General features: G+C 49.9%; 1 pseudogene; it reads right to left on the reverse strand.

Annotated features, from left to right (window-relative positions):
- Positions 1-545: 545 nt before the first annotated feature.
- On the reverse strand, positions 546-2,195 carry LOC125540756 (berberine bridge enzyme-like Cyn d 4 pseudogene; annotated as a pseudogene).
- Between the last annotated feature and the right edge of the window lie 1,464 nt (positions 2,196-3,659).

The raw sequence follows: 3,659 nt of genomic DNA on the forward strand, positions 1-3,659 counted from the left end.
CATGTGTAATATACATCCATATGATCACGTAGAATTTTTTTCAGAATTTTTTGAAATATTAAATATGATTTTCAAAGTATTTAAAATAAGGTCCTCCAATACACCCGGGTTCCAAAAATCCACTCTCGAGAGAAGTTCACTACTCTCGCTCTCAACCCCCTGTTGGCCTATTCTTTGTCGATGTGGTAATGCGGCAGCTCATGATGCAGGGTCCTGCTGGTTCAATGTATCTCCTGAAGTTATCAGGACTATAGTTTGTACTGAACAGATCTCAAATGTGTGAATGATGCTGCCCATTATCTAAAAGAAACATCGTTGGTTTTGAATTACATCAGGCTACGTTATAACTATAGCACCAAAATCGTGCGGAAATCATTAGTTAGGGACTTATTTTTGCGACATTATATTGATACATGCTATAAGCTTTTTAGCTCAACACAATTATTAGCACTTAATCCCTCTAACTGAAAATACTTGTCAGAGAAATAAATAAAAATGAATATATCTATTTAGAACTAAAATACATCTAGATACATCCATTTCATCAGCAAATATTTTCAGACGGAGGGAGTACAATTTTGTCAAACACAATTGTTTTGTTTTGCGCGGTTACACTACTGGTTCAAGGGAAGTGGTGGGACGCTCTGCTCGCTCCGGAAGTAGTCGCCGGCGTCCACCTTGCGCTTGATCTTTGCGAGTCTCTTAAAGTTTTCCGGGCCGAAATAACTCTCGCCCCACACCTTGGCACTTTCATAGCTCGTCACGCCGTCAACCACCTTGTTCGCGCCGATGTCAAGGTCCCGGTAATTCACGTACGCACCCCTCGGGTCCTTACTCACAAACGGCGCCATGAAGTCATAGAGGCTCCCCACCCAGTCGGGCGTAACCTTGCCTCCGGTCCCTTCGCCGTTCCAGAACTCGACGTACTGGATGTTGTAGAGCACGCTGCTCCGGTACGGGAAAGGGGTGTTATCGGCCGCGATGCGGCCCATTCTTCCGCCGTGCGGCTCAAGGACGAGCTGCCCCGTCGCGGCACCCTTGGGCCAGAGGAACATCTTCTCCAATGTCTCCTTGCTCAGGGGTTTCTTGACGTAGTCCGACTTGTTCTTGAAGAAGGGGCCTAAGGTCATGGACCGGTTGAGGAGGAGCTCGTCCAGCGGCTTGTTGTAGATGTCGTCGCGGAAGTATATGTATGCCGTGTACTGCAGCCAGCTCATCTCCTTGCAGTTGGCACGTGTCACCCCGAGCTCCGGGAACCGGCTCCCCATCATCGCCACCGCCGTGCTGCTGTTGCCGAGGTACAGGGCCTGGAAGTTGGCCTGACGATTTTGCACAACGACACGTACGCTAAGGTCGTCGGGGAGCACCGGCGCGACCGTTTGCCATTTGGTCACGGCGTCGACTGCGCCCTGGTCCATGGTCTTGGTGACTCTGAAGAAGGTCACTGTCGGTGGAACCGGCACCAGCCTCACCTTCCACGACAGCACGATGCCGAAATTACCGCCGCCGCCGCCGCGGATGGCCCAGAAGAGGTCGTCCCCCATGGCCTTCTTGTCCGCCAGGAGGTTCCCTTCGGCATCGACCATGGTGGCGTCCAACACGTTGTCGGCGGAGAGACCATGCTTGCGCATCATCAGGCCTATGCCGCCGCCGCTGAAGATGCCCCCCACGCCCACGGTCGGGCACACGCCAGCCGGGAAGCCCAGCCCAGGCGCCGCCGTGGCGACATGGTAGTAGAGCTCCCCGATCCCCGCCCCGGAGTCGACCCAGGCTGTGGCCTCTTGTGGGTTGACGCGGACGGCGTGGAGCTTGGCGAGGTCGATCACCGCGAACCCCTCGCTGTTGGGACTGCCCGATCTGTACGAGAGGCCCTCACAATCGTGCCCGCCGCTGCGCACGCGGACGCGCACGCTGTGACGGCGCCCGCAGCGCACGGCGGCCTGGACATGCGACGCGTTGGTGGGCGTCACGATGCAGAGCGGCGGCCTCGCCGTGGCCGGCGCCACGAACCTGGCGTTCCTGATGGTCGACACCAGGAGCTGCTTGAACGATGGCGAGCTCGGCGTCTGCACGAGCTGGCTGGGGATGTTCGTCGAGAGGCACCGGAGGAAGTCGTTGTCGTTGGAGGGCGACGCAAGGGCGGGCACGAAGAAGCCCAAGAAGCAAACTGTGAGAACGAGCGCCATGCTTCCTACACTGACATTGTGCTTCGGTTCTATTTCACCGGGTTATATAGCCATGTGTCATCCTTATTGGCAGGTTATTAGTTTCTCCCCAAATCAAGTAGAAATTGATTGTGCCCCAAAGATAAACCTCCAATTTAATTACCTCCTTATAAGTTATAACTCGAAATAAAAGCGAATTATTAATTGGTCCAAGATAAATTTGTTGACATGGCTCTAACTGTGAAGCAGGCCCTGCTAGGAAGGAAGGCTTTTAATGACTTTAATCATCTCTTGTACTCAATAAATTGCTTCCAATTGCCACATAAAAACCGAACCGACAACCGAACCGCGAGGCCGTTGGTTCCTGTTTTCACCGGTCGGACTGCCGGCTCATCGGTTCATTGGCGACGAAAACAAGAAGATTTGACCTAATTTTTTTTACATCAGATCAAATGTATATACGCAATATTTTTACATCAAATCGATTAATAAATCACAATCGATGAGTTTTTTTAATAAATCACAAAGTGATCCTAGCCCAATAGGTTATTATTAGTGTTAAAAAAGGTTATTATTAGGCTGTTAGTGTCCTTTTTTTTACAATCAATACCATGATATATTATGTAGCAAATTGTACATGGTAGAGATACATGAGCTGACTATAGTGATAACAAAATAAAGTTAAAAAGAAACGAGCAAATCTTCGAGATCTGGAAACTCTTCCTTCTTCCATGACACAATCTTATACTTTTCTGAAGTCAGCCATAGGAACATAACGAAAGTATCAAACCACAGACCTATAAATACCAACGAGGGTTCTCCCATTGTTTTAATTTGAGCCACACTGGCCAGGCTGCGATGCACGCACACTGCCATTAAAGTAATCAACCAACATTGGCAAGAGTACCAACACCAGTCTTCCAGGGACAAAAAACCGAACAACCAGGTCGACGTCGCTGGGAGCCTAATACATCCATTTTGCATCATGCTTTTATATCGATATTTATTGCATTATGGACTATTATTTCACTTTATGTCACAATACTTATGGCTATTATCTCTTATTTTACAAGGTTTACATAAGGAGGGAGAATGCCGGCAACTGGAATTCTGGGCTGGAAAAGGAGCAAATATTAGAGACCTATTCTGCGCAACTCCAAAAGTCCTGAAACTCCATGGAACATCTTAAAATAAATAAAGAAAAATCCTCGCGGAAGATGAAGGCCAGGGGGCCCACACCCCGCTCACGAGGGTGGCCCCCCCTAGGGTGCGCCCTCCTACCTCGTGGACCCCCTGGTGGCTCTCCGACGTCCATCTTCTGCTATATGAAGTCTTTTGATGAGGAAAAAATCAAGAGAAAACTTTTCGGGACGAGACTCCGCCGCCACAAGGCGGAACCTTGGCAGAACCAATCTAGAGCTCCGGCAGAGCTGTTCTGCCGGGGAAACTTCCCTCCAGGAGGGGGAAACCATCACCATCGTCATCACCAACGCT

The sequence above is a fragment of the Triticum urartu genome, chromosome 2A, assembly GCF_056163025.1.
Source record: "Triticum urartu cultivar PI428250 chromosome 2A, HENAU_Tu73, whole genome shotgun sequence".
NCBI lineage: Eukaryota > Viridiplantae > Streptophyta > Magnoliopsida > Poales > Poaceae > Triticum > Triticum urartu.